The 26,651-nt window shown below is 36.3% G+C and overlaps 3 long non-coding RNA genes and 1 pseudogene across 4 annotated transcripts; all 4 read right to left on the minus strand.

Moving 5' to 3' along the window:
• Window positions 1–2,080: 2,080 nt before the first annotated feature.
• LOC127851490 (uncharacterized) lies at window positions 2,081–13,934 on the minus strand. 2 transcript variants are annotated; one of them, XR_008035797.1, is made up of 5 exons: window positions 12,778–13,934; window positions 12,077–12,346; window positions 10,448–10,759; window positions 9,650–9,764; window positions 2,081–2,263 (listed from the first exon to the last, which is right to left on the minus strand). It is a non-coding gene; the product is annotated as an uncharacterized LOC127851490 (long non-coding RNA). The 2 variants fall into 2 exon arrangements; XR_008035796.1 differs by having other exon boundaries at window positions 2,083–2,263; window positions 12,077–13,934.
• A 1,425-nt stretch (window positions 13,935–15,359) lies between these two features.
• On the minus strand, window positions 15,360–17,207 carry LOC127850970 (uncharacterized). The gene is made up of 2 exons (XR_008035606.1): window positions 16,339–17,207; window positions 15,360–16,211 (listed from the first exon to the last, which is right to left on the minus strand). It is a non-coding gene; the product is annotated as an uncharacterized LOC127850970 (long non-coding RNA).
• A 1,762-nt stretch (window positions 17,208–18,969) lies between these two features.
• LOC127851545 (uncharacterized) lies at window positions 18,970–21,629 on the minus strand. Its single transcript, XR_008035817.1, has 2 exons — window positions 20,583–21,629; window positions 18,970–20,218 (listed from the first exon to the last, which is right to left on the minus strand). It is a non-coding gene; the product is annotated as an uncharacterized LOC127851545 (long non-coding RNA).
• A 2,668-nt stretch (window positions 21,630–24,297) lies between these two features.
• The window catches only part of LOC127849977 (phosducin-like protein 3), a 36,079-nt pseudogene continuing 33,725 nt past the window's right edge, over window positions 24,298–26,651 (minus strand).

Below are 26,651 nucleotides of genomic sequence, written 5' to 3' on the forward strand. Positions count from 1 at the left end.
ATAAAAAGAGAAGTTATGGCAATTTTAAGCAAAATTTAATAATTTGACCTTGAATCAAGGTCAATCAAAGAACAAGGTCAATTCAACTTGCCTGGTACAGTACCCTCATGATAGTAAGAAAAATTTTGAAGTTTGAAAGCAATAGCCTTGATACTTCTGAAGTAAAGTGGATCTAAACATAAAATTTTACAAAATATTCAAAGATACTAAGACAGAAAAGGGCCATAATTCTGTTAAAATGGCAACCAGAGTTATGCAACTTTGCCTGTACAGTCCCATTACAATAGTTAGCGAGTTTTCCAAGTCTGAAAGCAATAGCTATGATACTTTAGAGAAGTAAACTGGACCAAAATACAAATCTTAACCAAATGTTAAGATTCTTGTACGATGATCAATAACCAACCGAACCAACCAACAGACAGGCAAAAACAATATGTCCCCCACTACTATAGTTGGGGGACATAAAAACCGTATGATTATCGCAAGATCTCGCCAAAATTCAACAATTGACAGGACCCAGCCGTACCTCATTTAAACAACAACAATATTTCTTATATAGGACCCAACAATATTTCTTATAAAGTACTGACAATATACCTTATACGGGACCCCACAATATTACTTTTATTGGGACCCAACAGTATTTCTTATACGAGACCCAACAATATTACTTATATGAGACCCGAAAATTAGTGTAAACATGTTTATTTCTTATATGGGACCCTACAATGTTTATTACTTGTAAGAGGCCCAACAATGTTTATTACATTGTATTTAGGCAGAGGAAGAAATATTGCAATAATAAAGCTTCAAACTAGGATACATTGTAAACAACCTAATTAATAAATATTAGGCCCATTGGGAATTGGCAAAAAATGACTTCGCAACTGGAAATCTGAAATTGGAAATTCGGCAATTTTGTACAAAGATGGCAAAGATCACAGCTTAATTGCTTTATTTGTCCGTCAGACCTTATGTATCTGTTTTACTTGAAAACATTTTTTAGAATAAATTTTCACAATTTCAACCAAAATGTTGCTAAAACTTTCAGCATGCCCTTATTTTTGCATATTGAGTTTATAGCAGCGCCCATGCCAAAGTTTAACATGGAATAATCGAAGAAAAAATATTTTATTGTAACAGAACAGTTTATTTCATTGCCAGTATGTGTACATTTTTAATTCTGCAAAGTAAAATTGGAGTCTGATGCGAAAAAGATTAAGACATGGAATTATAATAAGTGAGACCAATTTCGGACAAATGTGTGTTTTCGGATTAACTGAAGGTCGGTGTGTTAAAAATTATTGACATGTGGATTCGTAATTCTATTTTTGGAGGACAAAGCGTATCTTTATAGTAGTATTCGGGTAATTTGGCGTCAGTTTGTTTTGATTTAAACGCCCTTTGTTGCACGAAAAAACTTACAAAGATTCTGCTTATAATCAAATTTTTGAATCACTCAAAATAAAATTTGCTAAAATTACTTGGAATAAACAAGGTACTCTTGTCAGGGGTGTGATTATCAAAAAAACATTAAAAAGCCTTCAGGAAATAGCCCCTACCCCTGCCAGGGTTTAAAAATGTATTGCATTTCCAAACAGATCCAGCAGAATCCGTCACATTTTGTTTATGAAATTTTGTCATAAAAGATGAAATCAGCTGAAAAGAGGAACAATCGCACCCCTGGATGTGCGAGCGAGGTAAGTATTTTTATTTAATGTTCTTTTTTAGCATGTTCTATGTTTTAAAGCTTATATCTAAATGTACGATGGTAAACAATTGTTGCGACTATGATGTCAATGTACGATGGGTCTGATAGAACAGTTGTACGAAGAAGCGTACGATGATCTTACGCTTAAAACGTATGACGATCTTAAGATAAACATACGATGTTTGATAAAATGAGCCCCTGGACTATATGCAATGATCATTGAAATTACCCAAATAAAAACGTATCTCTTTAAATTAAAATACAAGGCTTCAGAAAAAGGAATTAATAGCTTTCATACATCCTTATCTTCTAAAGATGTTTTATCATTATTAATGTAAATCATCAGACCAAAAGCTGCTGTTTTTAAAAATGGAAGAACATAAAAGTCATCTGCTTACCACCACTGCTTCCCTTTGAAAGAAAAGAAGAATCTGAAGACAGAGACAGACATTAGTTCTCTTTTATTGCCTTCTTCTCCTGTGATTAATTCTCCATGATAGGTAAGGAGAAAGTCGCCCTTGTTTCTATGAACTTCTGTTCTAACTCCTCTACCTGGTAAAAGTTGTATAAAACATTATGCTAACAACCTATATGCCATATGGAACAAGAGCACAGCAGAGGGAGCATTTTACACTCAAGGAAAATTACATAATTTAAGTATGACAATCATTTATCATCTGACCTTGAAACTGCTATATATAATGACATTTAAGTGAAGTACATATAAACATCGGTCAGGTTAATGTATGGTAAAAGACAATTGACTTTGTCTCAAGTGTGAACAAGAGCACCACATAAGGGGTGCCACGCTCAGCTGCGAAAGCTTGTCATAATTTTTTTAAGGTCACAGTGACCTTGACCTTTGACCTAGTGACCCACAAATGGGTGTGGAGTGTAGAACCAGGGCTCCACACTAACGGTGGTCCATTGACCCGGGGTCAGTAAAAAAAAAGGGAGGAAATATATTCAGCTAAACTAGAATTTGGTTGATCCGTAGGACCAGTTAAAAATCCCGACCAACTTATCGTAAATACTGGTGGAAAGCCGTTTTTATCAATAAAACAACTTCATATGTTCATAATAAACCGATAATTTCATCATTACTTTGTGGGCAATCTCGAGACCAGGATAAACAAGGGCTGTTTGTAAAACATGCATGCCCCCCCATATGGGCTCTCCATAGTGACAGCCATTGTCTACGTTAGCGTTACCGATTGCCAAAATCGCCATTGGCGTTTACAATTCCTGGCTGGCGATTAAAAATATGATTTTCATGAAATTGGCGATTGAAAAAAAGACCCTATGCTTTACAAATGCACACTCTAAATGCCTGTTTTCAGACCGTATAAAACGCCAAAAACATCGCTAAGATTACACAATCATTACCCTTACCGGAAAGGCCCCAGGGGATAATGACGACGGCCTAGGTCAATAATCCACATGGCTAATGTCTTAAGTGGTCATGCTTTACACTGCGACCAGACTTTTCGAGTATTTGGGTTACTTGGAGATTTACATGATAATCACTGAAGCGTGCCGTGTAATGGCCTATGCTCTAGATGTTACGATTCAACGTCATCGAATCGACCAGTACGGAATTGTCATTTAATCAGATGGGCAGAGTTATGGCATTGACATAGCCACTTAAAACTAATTTCAAAAGAAACAACGATTTTGATTGGCTAAAAAAGTAGATATGAGTAACTTCCCTTTACGGTAGCTATGCGACATGAAAGACCGATTTCGAAAGCGAGTTGCAGATTCTGGGAAAAATGGATGCTGTGAACGAAAATGGAAAGTCAAAGCAACATAAATTAACACAATTCTTTAGAAAAGAAAGCGGACAGAATAAGCTAAGGAAATTACCAAATGTTAGGTTCGCAATCCGAAGACGTCTAAAATAGCGCAGACCTGAATGCAGAATCGGAAACATCTACCTGTCAAGTCTCACGGTTTCGCCGTGAGTCTCACGGTTTTTGACATGGAATGACGGTCTCATGCTGACTAAGTAATTTCTCACGCATTTCTTCAAAAACAAAAAAAAAATGAAAAAAAGTAGTGTTTGGATTACATTAAATGTTGTATAATTACTACCGAGACGGGAGGGCTGTGGTTTCTAACCTAAATACCACATGTACCGAAAACTGTTTTACGGTGGTAACAGGGATCATATTTTCCCGCAACATCAATCGGTCCGGATATAAAAGTATCCGAAAATGTGTGTCCGAAATCATGACAAATTACGTTAAAATATATTAAATAAGGTGGTAAAATACATGTACAAGTACAATTCCCATAGGCATTTTTTTAAACGGAACGAGTTTTCTCAAATGGTTTTATCATTTGGTATTTCATTGTTGTTTCGTGTGCTGTTTTATCAGACTTTTTTCATCGTTGTCAATATTATTAATCTGTGAAAGTCTATACCCATGTTTTAAATTGTTGTCGACACAATAATATCTTACAAACATGCACTGAACCAAACAAATGTATGTGCGTAGGTTGGCTACTGACAACAACAAACCAAATAATTAAGAAATAATTTGTTGTCAAATAACCCACGTCCGATAGTTTAGATGCGCAGGGATTTAATCACCAGAGCAAAGCATTTGAAACCACGAATCTAATTTTCCGGCCGTGAGTTATTCAACAACGAAGTACAAGAATTATTTCGATTCTAACACGGTTTTACTAAAGATTTATTCAATGTATTTTATTTTTCTTGTGCACTATTTTATGTGAAGTTCCGCCCATAAAAATAACTTTCGGCTGTTCTGTCGATCAGATCCGCGACTTTCATTCATAATTTTATTACCGGATTATTACGCTGGTGGAAAATGTATCGGCATGTTTGGTTTAGTTACAGCGCGTGCATTCAGACGCGTCTTTTCGGGTGCGTCTTTAATCCGCTGTTCACAAGTTTTTGATTCTTGGTCTAACGTGCAATAAACCGGTCCTGACCGGTTTAGAGACTGCAGTGAATGGTTTATCACACATAATCGAGATAAGAATGTCATTAGGGTGTGTTAGCATGTCCACTGTGTAATCGATTTCATGACATGGGAATTTTAATAGCAAACAGAATCGGACCGACTGTTAGGGATTTTCAATCAGTCTTTCATGACCCCAATCGGTCTAGGACCGACAAAACCGAAAAAAATATGATCCCTGGGTGGTAATGTATCATTATCACTACGCCACCGGTGTCTGTGTAAACAAAAAAATCTCCTGCAAAATGTCAGCAAGTGGCTCACCAGCGAAGAAAATTTTTCAAGCAAAAAAAGGGCTAATTTCAGACAAAAATAGTCTTAATTTTGCTCAGGACATTTTCAGGTGGGGCATGCCCCCGGACCCCCCTAGGTTTGGCGACTAAGTTTTTTTTCCTTAGCGCCAACCTAGCATTGTGTGAATATGTTTTTGACACTGTGACCTTGGCCTTTGACCTAGTGACCTGAATATCAATAGGGGTCATCTGCCAGTCATGATCAATGTACCTATGAAGTTTCATGATTCTAGCCATAAGCGTTCTTGAGTTATCATCCGGAAACCATTTTACTATTTAGGGTCACCCCGACCTTGACCTTTGACCTAGTGACCTGCAAATCAAAAGGGGTCATCTGCGAGTCATGAGCAATCTACCTATCAAGTTTCATGATCCTAGGCCTGCGCGTTCTCGAGTTATCATCCGGAAACCATTTTACTATTTTGGGTCACCGTGACCTTGACCTACTGACCTGAAAATCATTAGGGGTCATCTGCAAGTCATGATCAATCTACCTATAAAGTTTCATGATCCTAGGCCTAAGCGTTCTTGAGTGATCATCCGGAAACCATTTACTATTTCAGGTCACCATGACCTTGACCTTTGACCTAAAAATCAATAGGGGTCATCTGCGAGTCATGATCAATGTACCTATGAAGTTTCATGATCCTAGGCCCAAGCGTTGAGTTATCATCCGGAAACCACCTGGTGTACGGACCGACAGACTGACCGACATGTGCAAAGCAATATACCCCCTCTTCTTCGAAGGGGGGGGCATAAAAATAGCAATATATTGGAAATTCAATTTTGTCTAGAAGCCCGGATGACAAAACCCTGTTGTCGGATCAAAAAATTGATTTGCGTTTCGCAATTGTCTCCCGCAAATGTCTCCAGACTTCGCAATGATCAATACACAAATAAACATAAAATTCGAAGCGTTTGGATTGAGAAATGAACAAAATGGTGTTTTATTATTTTGAAAAAGCAGCAATAATTAGCATTGTATCGATCTTAGTACCATCAGAATTTACTTTGTTTACCGTCAGGGTTCGACACTAAGGCACGTCCGACAGACATTGTCTAGTAAGATCGGTGGTCGGGCTAGTAAAACTGTGGGCTAGCTTGTCCGACTGGTCGTACATACAAAATCTATACTGATTCATATAACTATAACTAACCGAAAACCTTTTTCTCTTGATGTGTAAAATAACAATTGTATCCATTATTTACATCAGAACAAAACTAGCGTATATAAATAAACGCGGAGCATTCACATGATTCATCGCTATTTATAGACGCGAAGGAGAGCTTCCCGCAGAAATAGCTTGTTTCCATTGGTTGTCATGAATATTAACCCTTTGCATGCTGGGAAATTTGTAGTCTGCTAAAATGTTGTCTGCTGAATTTTTAAAATTAGCATTTTCAATTTTTTTCAAAGAATACTATCAGAATAGCAAACAGTTTGGATCCAGATGAGACGCCACGTTCTGTGGCGTCTCATCTGGATCCAAACTGTTTGTAAAGACCTTCAAAATTCCTTTCAGCACTGAAAGAGTTAATGATTTTCTACAGTGTCATAGAACTTTACATCATGTTTTTACGACTTCTATCCAAAATCGCTATCGTCGATGTAAACATTTTGGTGACCGCGTAGCAGACGAGAGAATGTAATTTAAAGAATGGCTTTGTTCAAGGTTGGATTTTCGTCCGACAAATAAGTTAATAAAGAAGAATCAGACGGTAAAACTGACACAGATTATGATGGAAGAGGGCCTTGGAGCTGTGGTAGCATGGAGCACAGCGGTCAAGGAGGCTAGAATTTGATAACGTTTAATAAATGTCACCTGCTGTACAGACATCATTTGTTTAACTGGTGATAAACAGTGAAATTATAACAAACAATTTATGTTGTTAAATAGTTTTATATTATTTTTTACTCTGTGCATCAAATAACTTTCTTGTGTTCACTATTAATTTTCTGATGAAACCTGATTAAACAGTTACACAACACAATTCTGTTTATTTGCTATGTCATTAATGGTCTAGTAGACATCAGATTCGGGCTAGTACATTTTAAGAGGAGCTGGTCCGATGGTCTGGCTGTAAAAAAGTTTATGTCGAACCCTGACCGTGCAAATTTACAATGGAGTGCGCCGAATAATGTTTTGATATCGCAGGAGAGTAAGCGTATGTATTTTCAAGATTTTCAAGTTTTCGCAATGTGGAATTTCATTCCAAGGGTGGTTGAACCTCTGCCTAAAAACCTTAAACTAATGAAGAGAAGCTTGAAGTACAGAGAAAATATGAAAAGGATAAGAGATAGTTTAGAAGATAGTAGTTTTCTTTTTATAAATGCACAATACATTGTGAATAGTCCGGAAAGTAAGCTGAACTTTATGTCAAATAACATTGTCGGACCACTTGAATCTTGGAGGACCAGTAAATTCTGAAAGCTGGTGGTCCTTTGGGTCAGTACGTAAAAAAGTTAGTGTCAAGCCCTGGTAGAACTCATCAAGGTGCATCTACATATGAAGTTTCAAAGTTGTAGGTGGAAGCACTTTCATTGTAGAGTAAAATGTCAAGGTTTTAGCATGACACAACACGACGAGCTGGCTATGACAAAACCTCGGGGGTTTTCTCCGAAAACATCGAACTAATAAAAAACTACCACCGAGTAAAAATCTTACAACCTTAAGCTTGGATAAATTGGGTTATATTATAGAATTTACAAACAGGCCTTTTTCTGTCTATTCTGGGAAAAAGTACCTGGAAAAATTGGGATTTTACCAGTCCCGGTTTCTTCCGAATTGGGAAGAATTTTCATGGACAAAAGCATTGTTTGGGAAATTATTTTTCTTTTTTTTTCTTATTTTATGAAATGTTTTCATACATAGGTATTGCCTAAAAATGCTATTTAAGTATTAAACTCTTTTTTTACCATGCAACAAGCAGCTGCAGCAACAGTCATTGTCCACTGCTAACGTAAGTATGAGTATGATAATAAAACACAGTCTTTGTTACGTTTGAAGTTCAAATGATATACATAGCTTGATATGTCATTAAGTATTTTTTATGAACATTCAGTCGAACGACCTGCATCCAACATATTGTTATTCAAAATTCAAGTTGCCAAATGTCTGAAGGCAACCATTATTTGAAACACAAAAGTATAGCTAAACATCATAAATGTATAGTATTGAAATGTTAAGAAGCTGCAAAGGGTAGTGACTCTGAATCTGGCAGTGGAAAATGAGTCATATTCTTGGTTAACCGTTGAGTAGACTGATTGGCGGTAGTATTTCCCCACAAAACATTCAGTTTTTGTGTGTCTTTCAGGTCATTTTTTTGTATTTTACTTCAATAATACTTAGAATTATGCGACATTTTTTTAAACTGCGTCAGATTTCTGTATTTTTTTACCTTAACTTACTCTTCCGAACCACAGTAACGTTGCAAGTTAAACTAGTCCACATTTATTTACCTCAGGCCATTGATAACGATTCTCAAACAATTTACAGTAATTAATGCGTACACATTGTTATCAATTGTTGTATACATACCTGATAATTCTGAATAATCCAGCACTTCAATATTTAAAAGCTAATTCTGACCGAAAATGACCGTAAATGTGTCTTAAGAAATGCATAGACACAAGCGTCCGTCATTGTTTGTCTGAAGTCTCAAGATCCCAAAATTGCATTATGGAACGCTCGATACTATGACATTTTACGCATTGGCATGTTAAAACACGGTGCCCAAATTATTTAAAACACAGTATCTACTGAGAAACGCATTTTTCGGCTCCATTATTTCGGTTGGAAATTGGGAATTTTTGTTTAGATAATTGCGAAAAAAACATCCATATTTGGCATTGGGAATGGGTCCGACTATCGTACCTGTGAGATAGGCAGAAAAAGGCCTGACAAATGTCCAAGCTACAGTGCTTAAGTTCATTTTGAAATATTTCAAATTAATTTAGCTTTTTTCCAATAGCTTTCTCTGGATTAAACTATTTAAGATGTAAAACAAGTTTTAGTGTTGGAAGGGGAAGCTTGGTATTAGTTTATAGCCGTATGGATACATATGGCTGAATGTTACTGCTTCAATATGATTATCATAAAGTCTTTAAAGAAAGCTACAACAATCCATATTCCATTAAAATTTTCCTGTACATTTTTGCAAAGAAATATTCAACTTAGTCCTTTATAAAGGACACAGAGGGAAAGTTGAGAAAAAAATCGGTTTAAAAATAATACAAGGCATTTCACATGAACAATTCTAGGGAACAGTTAAGCATTTGAAATGTTTGATTCCATTCATAAACCCATGTGGGACAGACAGACACAGTGATTCCAGTATACATTTAGCCCCAATCACTTGTGGTAGGGGAAAGCCATATAAAAAGATTCAGCTTTTAAATGGAGCAAATAATGGTTATAACATGTAATTAACCTTTAGTTTATGACGATTTATTGCAATTTCTCCCCAAAAGTGCTGGTCACATGGTATTTTTCCCCTTTTGAGAGGCTAAGGCTGTATCCCAGGTTTAATTGTTTGTTTGCCCTTTTTATTTCTTTAAACATATACAGGCAAATACATATAGTGCCAGCTGAAATTGAAATTAATAAACTTCTTTAAATGACTTAAGGTCAAGGCTATCTGTCAACAAGAAATACCTTTAGGTGGAATTGTATCCACACAAAATCCACCAAGATCTGCATTCTTTTTTATACTTTCCTCTGCCACCAAGTCTGGATTGGTTCTTTCGTCTTTTCTTCTTTTTGACCGCATCTGTTTATACATACAAGGAAAACCTTCACATTCCTTGGTAGATTTTGATACAAAGAGGAATCTTAAATAATGCATGAGCCACAGTGCAATCTCCAGGGATTTTCTTAAGAACTTTTCTTCCACTTGCACTGGGGGCAAGTCACTATGAACATCTACTTGCCCACAGCGAAAACAGGTTGTCCACTTTCACAATTATGCTTATTAAAATATACTTTAAAAGATAAACATAAGAATGCAATCTGTTTATTTTATATCATGTAATCAAGGACAGGTTTTATCTCCTTTGTGACCCGTCGAAAAATGGTCTTTTCCACTGGAATTTTTTTCCCCTCAGCCGGTAAATTTTTGCCTCAATTTTTGTTTAACCTTCAAATATATAAGTAAACCAGATCCAGTGTAGAAAATAATAAAAATATTGCATAGAACATTAACCAGCTTTCATACAACTTGTTAACAGTACCGGCCAACTTCAAGTGACCCACTTCATTCAGAGGTTGGGGAAGAATGACCCACAAATACAATGTCCCTGAACCAATCTCTCAGTTTAAATTCAGTAATTTGCAGAATAATTTTAAACTAAACATATAAATAAACTTAAACTAAAGATTATCACCACCAATATCAATGGGTAAACAGCAATAAATACGGCCTGGGGGCAAATACAATGCAATACAGTATATTACCTCGTGCACAAAAGAATCTGCTAGGCCCGTATTCACCAAACAATTCTTAGACTTAAGTCTAAGAATAAAGAAAATTGATCAGGTCGAGTCCGTCACGTCGAGTCCGTTAAGTCGGTCATGTCGGGTCCACTGTCCGCGTCGAAAAAGAGCATGGCTATCCCAGCAGGCATAGCATCCATCCGATTGGTCGCGAGCCCCATTGGCGGGTTTTCTTACAAAGTTGTCGTTCGTTTCTTTCAAAGTCCATTCGGAATGGGAATCAGACAACTCGCCCCAAAGAAATCTCACCCCAAGACAATTCGCCCCTGAAATCTGAACAAGCGTGAAATGTTAAACGACGTTTAATTTGACGGCATGCTTTCATTTTCTGTTCAAAGATTGTTTAATCAGACATATTGTATGATAGTTTGGTTTAAATATAGAAGAATAATTGAATGCTTTTGTGTTAGTTATGTTTTGTAAAAGTGTGAGTTGATGAAAATTAATTATGCCGACATGCTTTGATTGTCTGGACACAGATTTATGAGTAAGACATATGGTATCACAGTTTGGCGTGATAAAAGACTACATAAGGTTATTAACAAGCTTAACCAGACAACAATGCTCTTTTTAAAGTAATTGACCACTCGCCAGCTGTCAATCAAACTCACGTAATAATCAATCAGATTTCGTTTATTGCGGCCACATGGTCCGACAAACAAAGACTTTCGGAGTAATGGAATAAGCGTTTTATGAAAACACAACTTAGTGGGCGGAGCGATTGCGTATTTGGCGACTGATCATTTAAGAGGGCTGTCTGTATATAAAGCGGGCAGTTTTCAGTGAATCATATGCCCCAGACCAGACCACGATACTAACCTGGCATATTACAAAAACACATAGGAATGCTGTCTTTGCTTTTATAACCAGAAACACTAACGTGTGCGCTCTCCCTAATACCAAATTTACTATCATCTCAAACTCAGCCCTCTCTTCTTTCATCAAATAAATGACCTATCAAAACTAGTCTGGCCCTTACAACACCACAGTCTCACAAGACACTTAACACAGCAATAAGAAAGAATTTACAAAGAAATTTTCTACCCCCAACGAACTAGTCATCGGCCCAATCAAACAAACATAGTCCCTTTCTTCTATCATCAAATACATGATCTTTCAAAAACTAGCCTGCCCTTCGCAATAACATTCAAACTATATACCAAATAGCAACAGAGAGAGCCCACGTTACCGTAAGATATGACACAAGACAGCAGAACTACACATGTATATAAGTACCGATACTAACACTATGTACTAATATGTCCTCCGCGAGAGACGTTAAACGGGGGTGCAGTGTATCGGTGCTATACACCGGGCACTTAAAAGAACCAGGGGCGCCTCTGGAATCGGGGCGTTTCCTGTATCCTGCTCGAACCCCCACTAACACCTCTCATGGGGCGGAGAGCACAATAACCACACTTGGGTAAATGAAAGCTAGAATACGGGACATAAACTATAATACTATGAGTTTTACAAATTAATATAAAACATAAATAAATCATATGATATAACAACGGCATTTTGAGATCATTTATTTACTTTACCTATCCAATTATAATAGCAAATATAACATAACTACAAAATAAATACATCCCAGCTTGATACATGGTCTGGATGTTTGGCAGGTGGGTGGGAAAGAACGATGGTGACTCCGGGTGGGGCTTTGGGGGGCTCCATGGTTGGTTCTTGACTGATCTGTTGTCGCGCGCAGCGAGAGGGTGGATGAGGGTGCTTGTCTCGAGGGTCTTCAGCGGTTGGGTGCTAGGGCCGGGGCCGTATGCGGGCGCGGGGGGGGGGGGGCTCGGGCTCGCTCGGCGTGGGTGCGCTTGTGCGGGGGCGGCGTGTTCTGCGATCTGGGAACTGCAACGATATACAGCCCTTCACGACTGACCGACGACCGTAAATAACCGACAGACATCTCCTCTTCCGCTCCAGACAAATGCACAACAATCACATACCACATACTATACACAACCATACACAGATCAACATCAAGGGACCCGGAACACATGGGCGTGGCACTCTCATACACATCACCCGTTATGAGTGGGGGGTTGTGAGAGCGTTATGTGTGTGTATTCCGGGTCTTACTTACCGAGTGGTGTTGGTATGTGGGTCGCGTTGAGTGTCTTGTACATAAGTAGTGTGCGGGACACTCGGCGGGATCCGCACCTCATCACCACCTTACGGTAAATAACACATTAAGGTCTCATTGGCCAACGTGCACGAAACTCTCTTTAAAATTAAATTATTTGGCGAATACCCGGGAAGCCGGGGTAAATTTGACCTACTTTGGCTCTAAATTAATCTTTTTCCCCTGAGAGGTCACAGGGGCAGGTCGGGCTACCATAACCTCGTGAAGAGGCCAGTAGGACCTGTAAATAAACTCTGAAACACACACAGTGAATCATAAATTGAACTAATTTATATAAATATTTCAAACATTTGTGCTTCTTAAATGTAGGATACAATAATTTTACTGTGAGAGTAAGTGAGTTTTGTGTTTCTGCAATGGCAGAAGTGGTAAAGTGCATACATTGTGGAAAGACAGTTGGGCAGAGGCAACGTGCTGTTTCTTGCGATGCCTGCGAGCGATGGCAACACTTAGGTTGTGATTCTGGTAAGTGAACTTATAATATAATTATTTGTTATGACTTACATTTTTCAGGTCAGGCATATAATGTTTTCCCATAACTTATGAATCTAAATCATTTGATACTTGCATATTATCGGGTAATCAACCAATGTCCGTTAATCCGTTGACACATAACAGATACCTGATAACGATAATAAAACATGTCATATAAATGTGGGAAGTCGCTTGACCGTTACCTTTGCGTTATATCATATGGGTAATGTACACCGCTGCTACACCCGATAATTAATTAAGCATTGTTGAAATCCAACATAAAGTGCTGATTACATAGGATTTAAAACAATATGTTTGTACTTTTACCTGAAATAATGAAATATGAATGAATATTATAATATTATGTGCATTTTATATTTATGATAAGAATTTACATCTTAACGTTTTATCTAATTTATACATAGTAAATAATCGTGATTATTTTTAACTAGCTTAACGCCCTTAACAATATTATTTCAGATATAAATTTTTACGTTTCGCACGTCGATTTTGGTATTTTCTTTACGAGTGAAACAATATAGCCAATACAAAATATCCTATTGATTACTCAAACACACTCTTTTACTATATAACATCGTGCATTTTTAACCATGGAATATTTTTAATATGTTATATAAGACTACTTGCTATACTGTCAGTGCGGAAATTGACCTTATTTCTTTATATCCACCTTCACATTTTATTAGCGCCGTCTTTAATTAGGCTATCTCTAATAAAGAACAGATAACTGTGAAATTAATAACAATGTGCAACGGTGATGTGGATACATCCTCGTTTTTAATTTTACATGTACACAACAATTTAGCCATAAATGAAATCAATTATTTTGGCAGTAAATCCATTTTTCCAGTACAGTAGCCAGGTGCCTGTGTATTTAGCTGATAAGATATATTCACCACAGCAGGTTGCTAATACACAGTGTAGACTTCCCCTGTTTTATTATTGTATTTGTTATTTACCTGATTGGATTAAATGAGTCGCGTTCTGGGAATAATGGGCATAATGCATGTGCGTAAAGTGTCGACCCTAAATTGGATTTTTGCTAAAAAGACACTTCATTTAAACGAAAAATGTCATAAAAGCGGAAAGTGCCGTCCCTGATAATTCGTGCGGATTGTACAGGCTAATCTGGGACGACACTTTAAGCACATGCATTATGCACAGTTTTCTCAGAACACGACTCAAATAAAGTATATTCATTCGGGTCTGCTAGCGTTATGTTAAGGGTCATTTTATTTGAAAAGCTGGGTTTCTGTCATAATTTCCATCGTTTTGCTTGTATACACAATTTGATGAATTTATTGGCGCGATGGAGTATAAAACATGCTGACAGAATAGTATCAGTTTTTAATTATGTGTAATTTAATTCGCATCTTTCGCTTAACTCGAAGTTCAATGTCACGCGCACTTCACAAACATCACGTTTCATTGTATTTATTTTTATAAATTATGTACAAATATTAAATGTTATATACATAATTATGTTTTGTTTATTTACGTAACTAGAAAGAAATAATAAAACATTGCTATATATAAAGCGCTTTACTTTTGCAAAATTCTACAATAAATAAAGACATATCGTATTTTATTAAGTGCACGTGCTTGACATTATAAAATATTAGTATTTTATTGTAAAACAATCGAAATTTGACCTGAGATTTGATGCAAGTCACAATTTATTTAGCGGCCGGTATTCTGCTCTCGGCCGCTGATGGTGTATTGTAGTTTATACAATTATGATAAGAAACTGTAGCAGGCAACAGGCATCAGGTTGATAAGAAGAACTGATGTATTTATTGAACGCGAATAACATCAACAACTAATAATGTTTTGAAATTATAAATTTGCCCATAATAATTGTATAACATTATTCATCAAGCGCAAAGTGCATTAAACGCTCGCCCGCTGTTGGGTATTTTATATTTAGTAACACCTTAATACCATCATTTTTAAACGGAGAACTCTTTTTGTTAAGTGTACGTGCTTGAAGTAATGTTGCTCTTATTTATATAAGACTACTTGCTATACAGCCAGTGTCATGCGAAAATAGATCTTATTTCAGTAAATAACATTACTTCGGCATTGTAAAATTGCGTATTGTATGATTATAATATATAGACATTTATTTAATGTACTGATATCTAAATCAACTTATGATTTTACCGGTATTATGGCATTGAACGCGTGTATAAAAGGCACATATACTATTCTTATTAAATCATATTAATACTTATACTAATTTAAGTCATCACATAATCAGATTGCGCACTGCGTGTAATCAGATTATCACCTTAAAACGATTCCGATGGATTATTAAATCGAGCTTACTATTCAAATCAGTGATTCCTTGTGGTACAATCAAGCATGGGATAATGGCAGACATACCCATGGCACAGTTCATGATTTATTTTATGTAGCTCACAGCCGAGGATCGAACCAATGGTATCTGATATTTTGAAGCGGATATGTTGCCACTAGGCTATACGAGGTTTCAAGAATGAACATGGGTCAGTTACTCTATCGGTATAGAATCTGACGGTGTTTACAACATGATACAGAAGCATAAATATTACGTATCTGAACATCATTCTTTCATGTTAGTTTGAAAAAGTATGTGTATTTCTAGGTCTTTGATGTGCTGATTTAATTTTATTTGTTTACCTTACAGACTCTGGAAAATGGCCCTGAAGCAGATGAGACGAATTCCACACCAGAAACTGAGGAAATGTCAGATAACCGTTCACCAGACTTGAGTTTCGAGAACGAGGCAGATGGTTTGTTGGTTGAAAGCAGTGCATCACTACTAGACGTATCTCTAAGAGTGAGTTGTTTTATCGTTATACAAAATGTTGTTGAATAAAGATAATTTGAAACAAGATGCGTTTGTGAAACACAATGTCCCCCTAAATAATGTTTGACCTTGAAGGATGACCTTGACCCTTCACCACTCAAAATGTGCAGCTCCATGAGATACACATGCATTTCAAATATAAAATTGCTAGCTTCAATATTGCAGAAGTGACATTACATGAGCAATTTTGACCCATATATTTGACCTTTAAGGATGACCTTGACCTTTCACCACTCAAAATGTGCAGCTCCATGAGATACACGTGCATGCCAAATATCAAGTTGCTATCTTTAATATTGCAAGTGTATTCATAAAATAAGCGATTTGGGCCACATATATTTGACCTCTGACCTTGAAGGATGACCTTGACCTTTCACCACTCAAATTGTGCAGCTCCATGAGATACACATGCATGCCAAATATCAAGTTGCTATCTTCAATATTTCAAAAGTATTAATAAAATAAGCGATTTGGGACAAATATGTTTTACCTCTGACCTTGAAGGATGACCTTGACTTTGACCTTTCACCACTCAAAATGTGCAGCTCCATGAGATACACATGCATGCCAAATATCGAGTTGCTATCTTCAATATTGCAAAAGTATTCATAAAATGAGCAATTTAGGCCACATATATTTGACCTCTGACCTTTCACCACTCAAAATGTGCAGCTCCATGAGATACTCATGCATGCCAAATATCAAGTTGCTATATTCAATATAGCAAAAGTTATTGCAAAATGTTTAAGTTGGCGCAAACCAACCAACCAACAGACCAACCAACAGACAGGGCAAAAACAATATGTCCCCCACTTCTATAGTGGGGGACATAAAAAAATATTTGTAGTTCAAGGTCGCGGTGTTGTAGTGGATGAGATATCCGCCTAGCGATCGGGTGTTAGTGGGTTCACTCCTTACTTGGGAAGCATTCTAATTATCTCCTCCATGGACACCAAGTACTGGTTCTTCCCAGGAAACCGACTCGATAATGTCCATGTCTGCCTACCATGCTCGAAAGGGCACTTGGCAGTATAAATAGATAGTTGTTTTTCATGCTCTTCCCATTTTTAAAGAAAAAAACTGAAGAAGTTATCAGTTTGGTGATGCCTTAGTAAAATACAGAAAGACCTATAATCTTTACTTCAAACTGCATTTACTTTGCTTGTAAAAATGTATTTATTTATTTCAGCTCCATGACTATGGAAGGTTTACACCAGTACCCGCCATAATCCGTCATCAGTGTGAACAAGTGCAACCGGAGCTGATTTCTGTGGTTACTCAAACCGACGATACGAGAGTTCCCAGAAGTATATCAACCCAGACTTCTACTGAAACGTCGACAGTTGGGATACAAGTGGATCGGCCTAGCTTCACCTTTGAGGATATAAGGGATGATGACGATAAGGTGTTGTTCTACACTGGTATCCCAACTGCTGGAACTTTTGAGTGTTTATTTGATGAGGTCAGTGTTGGAATGAAAGCAGGGTTAGCACGAAAAACCTGTCCCCGGAAAATAAAGTGTGTTTATAAACTGAAAATAGTCATGCAAATATAAACTGGAAAAGTGGCTCCTTAAAACTAGTACAAATTAAGTTTGATAAGAAGCTGAACAAGTGAACTTTGTGAGAAATTCAGTATACAATTTAACTAGAAGTGTTTGACCATTGCATGTATGTATAAGTAATATACTATGTAATTATGTGAATAATACTTAATTTCACATTTTACAGTCAGCTTTCATTTGTGAAAATAAAATTGTTACTGATTATTATTTTCTTGTCTCATATTCCATACAAACATTTTCAGGCAAAAAAAGAAAATTGTGTTTCTGCGTTTGTGTGTTTGTGCCAATATATTTATACATGTTTTCTTGCTTGAAAGCAGTTTTGTAAGACCAAACAAATTATAAGACTGAAATTCTGATAAATATTGTACTGGATTCAAGTTTACATACATTAATTGACACAGAGCGTTGAAAACACAGATTTCTTTTGTATACCTAAGTAAATGTTTGTCTTTAAGGTTTAGTACTGCTACTGAAGACTTAATCAACAGTTAATTTATAATTGGGAGCAATAAACCCGTCAAGAATTTTTATGCCCCCGAAGGAGGGCATATAGTGATCAGACTGTCTGTCGGTCTGTCCGTCCGTCACACTTTGCGTTTAGGTTTCGAAAAATCCTCATAACTGCTATGTCGCTTTGGATAGCAATTTCATATTTGGCATGCATGTGTATATGGACAAAGCTTTTCCATACGCACACAAATTTTGACCCCTGTGACCTTGACCTTAAACTAAGGGTCCGCGTTTAGGTTTCGAATATGCATTTAGGTTTCGAAAAAAGCTCATAACTTCTATGTCGCTATAGTGATCGGACTGTCTGTCGGTCTGTCCGTCACACTTTGCGTTTAGGTTTCGAAAAATGCTCATAACTTCTATGTCGCTTCAGATAGCATTTTCATATTTGGCATGCATGTGTATATGGTCAAGGCCTTTCCATATGCACACAAACTTTGACCCCTGTGACCTTGACCTTAAACTTAGGGTCCGTGTTTAGGTTTCGAAATATGCATTTAGGTTTGGGAAAATGCTCATAACTTCTATCAAGCGTATATAGGGGGCATAAGTCATCCTATGGTGACAGCTCTTGTTTAAAACCAAGATTTCTGATACAAGTAGCAACACCTGCAGAGTACTTGTCAGATGTAAAGCAGAAGTCATACCAGCAAAGCTTCCAAGGTGTCTATTAACTCAATGGGGTTCTGAAATGATCTATACTTGGACAAAAAGCATTGTGCACAGATTTTTAATAAGATGCAGCTGTTGATACCTCTGTGTTGATTTTCTTAATTTGGTTCATGCTTGCCACTCATTAATTTCATATCATTTTAACATTTTGAAACAGATTATTATCGTAAACCCTTCGGTTTTTCTCCAAACACAGGTAAGGTAATAAGTGATGGATAATAACATAGCAAAAGTTCTTTTTATGATTTATCATTTTAAGAGCAAATCAATTTAGCGGAATAACAATTGACAATCACGTTGTGATGGTATTAATGAACCGTACACAAATCGTTGAAAAGCATTCTACATGTACTACTGTAAAATTCATAATATGAACAGTTGATAAATATTTATACATTCATACACTTTTATGTACAATATTTATATGCTTTGTAGAGCTAAATGACTATTGAAACATAAAAAAGGAGGGACCTCAATGATGTCCTGTACTGTTGTTACTTAAATTATTTTCTGATCTGGCGTTAACTTTTGTTATTTAACCCTATTCCACTTGGAAGCACAGTGAAAACAGCATAAAACCAGAACAGCATGCTAGTAACTCGCAGTCTGTTCAGGTTTTATACTGTTTGCTGCTCATCAGTATTTAAGGGTTGGAAATGAAGCCTTTAAAACTTAAATTTAGTAATAAAGGTACTTTATTACATTTAACTTTTTAAGGAACTACAAAAGCTTGAAAATACATATTTAAGAAGTAAAGGGTTAATCTCTAGAGAAAAGTGAGACATCAAAATTATAAAAACATATTCTAGGAGCAAGGGTAAGCTTGCGAGAAATTCACAATTGTGATCTTAAATTCATATTTGTTACTATTCTTTAAAGATTGCACTCAATTTCTTTTAAATCTTTCAGTCTCTTGTTTCAGTAAAATTACTTCACCAAAATTGGATGCAGTTACACGTAATTTTCTTTCATCTTCCCAAAGTACGTTCTTTCCCTGACCTCTGGTTAATTTTTCAATACTTTGGCATTCAAGTTCATCCATTTGTAGCATATCCATCATTTTCGACATTTTATCCTTCACAGTTTCACTATTCAGATCTACGCTATCACTAAAGTTATATCCAATTTCTATAAACTTTGGTAATTTCACCTCTTCCTTCTCTTCTACAAAGTTCAAAAGCCATCCAGCTGTTGGGTTGCATATTTTCGAGTTTTGAACGGAAACTGTTCTCATTTACAGAAATCGCAAGAAGTTCTTTTCTGGTGTTATTTTCGACTGGCTCTAATTTTGACTCAAAGGTATGTTTCCGAAATGTAAATTCGCTAGACTTTTTAGGCGTTCGCTTTCTTTTCCGGGGATTATTAAATCTGTCCCACACGCATTTTTTTGAGGTTGATCTTAGAGTGCCGTCCTTCTTTTTAGCAGTGAGATCAGAAAGGGCATACATAAATGCACCAATATGGATACATGCTTCTCCGCTCCTGAAAATATATAAACATAATAATTAGACATACTTTCAAACTGCACTTTTTTTTTTGCTCGAGCATCTAAATTTTGATGAAAATTTCCCAGAAACTGGTCCATCCCGAGAATAGCTTGTGACCAGTATATAGATCTATGAAAATGATTGGTATAATGCCGATTCGGGGATCGTAACTACTAGTTCTTCTTGAATGCTCTGAGGGTTTATGAGTACATTCGTACACCTCACAACCCAGAGGGTAAATATAGCTGGGAGTTGGATTATTGCAACTAGGATTGTAACAGAGGCATGTCTCTTGATAAATTATTTATAACCTCGTTTCAATATTGCAAGAACTTATATGAAAAACTGTGTACACTCACCCGGCTGTGCAATTACATTCCGCTGAATGAACCTGTCCAGTGACCTTTGACAGACAGAGCCACACACTGTGATCTGGGTTTTCTTTCACATTTGCACTCGGTAGTGATGGTAATACTTTGCATTTAACAAAACAATGTTCCCATTTGTCACTTATGTCATGGTACAAAATACTGTGTTTATGTCTGTAAACATAATACAATTTTTTGATCTCAATTGTTTTTGTGTGTTCATTTTCAGCACAAAATAATTGTAGATGTCACTATCTATTAATGTAGGAAAGTCCATTAAGTCACTACTCAACGTTTTTAATACATCTGGATGTGGCAGCTTTTCACCGAGTGGCGTAAAAAGTTTTTCTGTTTTCCTTTTTTCATAATTTACTTCCGCATTCCTGTGCAGCTGTCGATCATTTAATCCTAGCTTTTGTACGCCTTTTGTCCTCAAGACAAGTTCATTCTTATTCCCTGACACATAATGATTATGAAATCGTAAATAATCCTTCAATTGTGCAACACTTAATTTGTCAATTTCGATGTCAGACAGATAACGATCGTTTTCTTTCTCATTCGACGCCATTGTTACTGGAAATCAATACTACCCAGCGATTCAATCGCACATTCTCGGCCCTTTCCGTCAAACATCGGATAAGTATTATGATAATCTGCGAGGGGTACCGAATGCCAGCGATTGAGAACCTCCAATTCCGGAGAATACTCAGGGGAGATATGCGACTTTCCGAAAAGGGCTCAGTGGCCTCCCTTATTCTAGAAGATGCCCAAGGGAAGTAACTGCCGTGAGGAGTTTGATCTAAAGTTTGCGAATGGGAGATATAGGCCCGACAATTCGAGTAAAATTACATACGCAAATTTGAATTAAAAAATAGTCATGAGGATGTTAAGCAGCCTTTTATTAAGTGGGTCTTCAACTGTCGGGTCCAAGTGCCCGATAATCGACTTTGGGACCCGACAATCGACTAAAGACCCAACAATACGGCGGTAAAATGGACGTTTGACCCACCATTTTACCCAATCTGAAACTATATATATATATATATATATATATATATATATATATATATATATATATATATATATATATATATATATATATATATATATATATATATATATATATATATACGCTAGTTCCTGTTAATCCATTTTCGACAAATGTCTTCTTTTTTAACGTTAAAATATTTTATTGAAGCAACTGTTCAGTATTTTAGCTTTTGTTAAAATGACTGCTCAATATGCCAAGAGATGACATGGAGGTATCGTAACGTGTGTTTAATGACCAGACACTGATCTGCCACATGTGGTTTATGCAGGTACCCAAGTATAGGTCCCTGGGTTTATGACACCATGTTTTCTTGGTAATTGTTTGGAAAGTATCCGATCATAACGAGATAATCGGTTTGTGATGAACAAAGGTGCAAATAAACACCGGGATATAAAATATATGCTGCAACAACGATAGTCAAAATTAGTGAGAACAACTAAATAAAACAGTTACATTAATCAAGAGAATTTAATTAATGTGTAACAAGGTTAGTTTTTTCCAAACACCTATAAAATACATTGCATGGGTCTTTGTTTTTTTTTTCAGACATATAAAGGTTCAAATCAGTTACCCTATGTTGCGTACATAAAATTGACCTATTGGTTGTGTGTTATGATCCTTATTTTTTTCGTTAATTAAATTTAATTTATTCTGAAATAATTTCAATTTCTGAGAATGTTTAAACTAAAAATGGTCGCAAAGAAGTGCCAAGTAGAGATATTTTTGTTGTTACCACATATCGAGCTCTTAGATTGTGTTCCACTCCCGAGTTCGTTGTTAGAACAAACAAATAATAACAACAATATAATCGTTCCAATGATGCATTTTGCATGCTTATGTTTTATTTTGACACAATTAGTAAAATTATAGTTGATATTATGCATGATTATCCTTAAAAACGATGATTTTGTCAACATTCTCTATATGCGCTTTTATAAATTCTACCTCTTTTTGCCAACCAGTGGGCGGAGTCTTAACGTTGCAGGTGCGCGTGACGTCACTCGTCAACTGATATATTTATATTCTATTGGCAAACGTTCAACTTGACAGCCACTTCTTCGTAAACGCAACTGCAGACGAAGATTCACTGAACCAAGTAAAACTTTAATATTTGACCAGATAAATGAGTGGATAATGCAGTTAGATCATTATAAGTCATCAAAATATCTTGTTTTATAAGATTATAACAATATGAGCGATGTTTTCATTCCCTTTTAAGGCTTTTTACTTCCTTTCACTTTGTTTACAACTGTAAAAATAAGCGAGTACATCCTTGACCTTTCCCTGTTTTTTATTTGTATTTCAACGGATTAGGTTGCAAACAACTAAGTTGTTTTAATGGTCAGTTCGTATTGAAGCCAACTCGTAACTTGGTTACATTCAACCACATTTATCATGAATCATTTTATTCAGAAATATATTACACCTATTTAGATTTTCTTGTTATTTCTTTTAGACGAATGACACGAAGAAAATCAAATAAATACTCAGTCTTATTTATAAATACAAGCAGCAGTTAGAGAAGTCAAATATTCGTCCAAAGTATCAATACGTATTAATATTTTGATTAAATGAACAACATATATTAGTAATGATTATCCACGTTAGTTGCAATGTAAATAAATGTATTTTACCAGTTAATGGGTGTGTTGCAAAGGTCTGTTGGCTTGCTTTAGTGAACGTTCGATAATTGGTTTCAAACGGGTTGCAAAATGTAAACAGAAGCAACTTCATTTGACAAACAGTAAGGTCGATTTATTAACGCGTGTTTTCTTTACAGTGTATAGTTTCAGAAAGAGTAGTCTTTTACCTGAAATATCAGCTAAAATTCATTTAAAAAACATGAAACAGTTTGACAAATTAAATAAAATCGGCAAAAAATCGTTTGAGAATTAGTGCCCTGAGGCTATAACTTTTTTGAAAGTATCTTTGCATAAACATAGAATATTCGAATATGAATTTTGGATTCGAATTTTTGGCAGATTTCCGAATATTCGAATATTCGGTCCCATCCCTAGACTCTTAAGTTAATAGACTCACTGAATGTGAACGACTTACTAGAGTGAGCATAATTAAAGTTACTAATTTACAACATAACATCTTCAAAGTCAAAGATGAAACTGGTGTCAACGTCTTCAAATAACGCAGAAGAATGGCAACATCCCAGGTCTCTGTATATTTAACACGTCTTTGCCGTAAATTGAAAACTCCTGTCATACATATGACAACTAATGGATGTGATCCAACAGAAATCTACTAACTTACACAAATTTGACAATGCACTACGAGCAGTGTTCAATGTTTCATAGCTATATTTTTGTTTGTATAAATAAGTAAGAAATTATATGACTGATTCAATAGTCGTTTGAAAAATATCACTTTTTGTTTCGCGACAGAAGAGAACCCATACTTGATGTAACACTGATATTACTTCTAAGTGGATGTTCTTCAGGAAACCATGAACATTTCGAAGATTATTCCGCTAAAGCTCGGCTTTTGAAGGAATTCCTGATATATGACATACCATCAAATGCAACTTGTTTATCAGAGGATTTATCTTGTTGGTTCCTGGAACCTTCAAAGTCTGATTCTTAACCTTCAAGATGAGAGGATCCTGCATCAACTTATCGAGGATAGGAGTTAACCAATTCTGCGTCACCCAAAGAGGTGCCACCAGGACCATCTCCGCAGCATCCGCCCGTACTTTCTGTACCAGGCATCCCAGCAAACTGAAAGGTGGAAATGCATATATCACCATATAAGCCGGTTTACTGCTGCAAGTCTGCAAATGCATCCACAAACGATGCATCAGGATCAGGTTTCCATGAGACATATCTGTAAAGTTGCTTGTTGGGCCTGGAGGCAAATAAGTCAATTTCAGGCATTCCAAAGCATTTGATTATATCATTAAATAACATCGTATTTAACATTAAGTCTGTATTATCTTGAAATTCTCTAGAAAACTTGTTTGCAGAATTATCAACACCAGGAATATGGGTGGCAGACAACCAGATATTTTTCTGACAACACCATGACCAAATATCATTTGCCAAGACATTCACATGTTCTATTCTACCCCCATATTATTGAGATATGCCACTGCACAAGTATTGCCTGATCTAACTTGTACATGAAACTTTTCAATCGATTTGCAAAATGACCTTAGTGCATGAAAAACAGTTAACAATTCCAGGTAGTTGATGTGATTTTGAGACTCAAGGTCTCCAAATCTTCCTCCAATTTCATTTTGCTCAGAAACAGCGCCCCAACTATCATTTGAAGCATCACAAGTGATTACTAAACTTAGATTTGCATGAATGATTATCCTTTTCTGGTGAGCAATATTATCAATCCACCATTGGAGCTCATTTTCAATGCCCTGAGAGACATTCATCCACGAATCAAAATCGCCCTCCATGTTTTGTAAATCTAAGATTTCTTGTATCTTAATAACTCTATACTGAAGAGGAGCAAATTCAACAGCAGAAAGCGTTGAGACCATGAGACTCACAACACTAGCAACTTTTCGATTTTATGCAAAATCACGTTTTGCAATTCTGAACATGCTTGGACAATGTTTGCAACTTTTTCTTTGGGTCATGCTTACAGAATCAATTTGATCCCCAAGAAATAGTATTCGCTGTGTAGGGCCCTAAACAGATTTCTGTTCATGTGTAATGAAACCTACATCAGTTATCAACCTGACAGTATCTTAGAGATTTCTTTCACAATATTGAATTGTGTGTGCTAAAATTATTGAGTCATCTATGAACCTAGAAATTGTGATACCAAGCATGCGCAAAGATGCAAAAACAGGCTTAAGCAGGCAAGTAAAGCTTATTGGCGCCGATGAAATACCATTTGGAAAGCATTCAAACTGGTAGATTTTGCTTTTAAAGATGAAGCGCAATTTTACTTTGAGTTCGGTGCAATCGGCACTGAATAATATCCATACCTTAAATCTACTGATGCAAAATAACAGCCAGTAGTGACTAGTTTGAGAACAGATTCAAGGGTATCCATTAAACTAATAAATTGATTTAAATCTTTTAAATTCAATATCAGTTTACATGTCGCATCTTTTTTCGGAACAGTGAAAATTGGAGAAATTAACTCGTTAGGGTCATGTTCAACTTGGTTTCATTGATAATAGTCGATGTTTTTCCTGATCAATTTGATCACTTCCATTAGGGGAAAATCTGTTTGCTTGACAAAATGTCTTAACTGGGTTAACATTGTCAATGAATTTGATGTGAAAATGCTTCACCATATCCAAAATGGATTCATCACTTGTCTAGTTATTTTTCTCCAGTTTTCAACAAAATAATTCAATCTTCCAGCTTCAAAGGTACTAACCTTGTTTACTTCCTCGGTGCCAATGCTCGGCCGTTTTTTTGAAAAGCCAGCATCACCACGGCCTCGACCACGAAATTGGACTCGACCTCTTAACCCCGATCTGTATGGATGAGGACGAAGGAAGCCACGTCCTCTGCAAAAATGCTGCCCAAGGCGGCCAATTTTGTTGAGATCGTTTATCTCACGAACATTTCTATTAACATAATTGTCATCATCGTACAAAAGATATGTACATGGCAATGATGGCGATGCAAGATAATAGTATTTGGGGTCCAAACTGCTTTTGTGGAGCTCTTTTCTTGTTATGTTAATGTTTCTGTAGGTCTGGCCTAAAAGGGATATAGCATTGGTCGAAAGATCAATGGCCTTACTACTTGCAATTGATGGGGTTTCTGTAGAATTGGCTAATATGTAAACAGGTAAGATGCTACTTCCATCAACAGTTCTTCACTCTGCATTTATTATCATCATATTGAACCTGAGCTCGCAGCAAACGCAATATCCGTTGATTAACACGAGTTTTAACAAGATCCTCACGGTTTTCAGGCCGATGCACTTCTTTCAAAAGTTCATTCATTTTGTCATCTGACAATTCGTTCCTGAAATAACTATTCACCAATTTTGCTAGATCATCATTCACCTTCTTATCAACA

This window comes from Dreissena polymorpha, chromosome 11 (genome assembly GCF_020536995.1).
Source record: "Dreissena polymorpha isolate Duluth1 chromosome 11, UMN_Dpol_1.0, whole genome shotgun sequence".
NCBI classification, from domain to species: domain Eukaryota; kingdom Metazoa; phylum Mollusca; class Bivalvia; order Myida; family Dreissenidae; genus Dreissena; species Dreissena polymorpha.